Below are 377 nucleotides of genomic sequence, written 5' to 3' on the forward strand. Positions count from 1 at the left end.
CGGCCGGGACGGGACGCGGCCGACGACAGAGCCCCGGGCGGGCGCTGGGGCGGCGGCGGCGGCGGCGGCGGCGGCGGGCGGGGTGAGGCGGGGTGGGGTTGGGGGGAGGAGGTGAAAACCCGAGCTGGGCTATTGTATCAATTAAGAAAAGGCAATCCGTCCCGGGACGCAGTCTCTCGGCTCTGGAGTTGCTGCTGGGGGAAGAAAGGGGGAAAAAAGAAAGGAAGGCAAAAGGAATGAAAGAGGGGGAAAAGCAGGAGGCAGGATTTCAGGGCTGGTGGTTTTAAAAGCTTCTCTCAATGTGAATTTGAGTCCAAAGCGAGGCGATGCGTGTGTTTATATAGAGGCGGGAGGCTGCGCCGTGGGCGCTCCGCCAG

The sequence above is a fragment of the Panthera uncia genome (genome assembly GCF_023721935.1).
Source record: "Panthera uncia isolate 11264 chromosome A3 unlocalized genomic scaffold, Puncia_PCG_1.0 HiC_scaffold_11, whole genome shotgun sequence".
Classification (NCBI taxonomy): domain Eukaryota; kingdom Metazoa; phylum Chordata; class Mammalia; order Carnivora; family Felidae; genus Panthera; species Panthera uncia.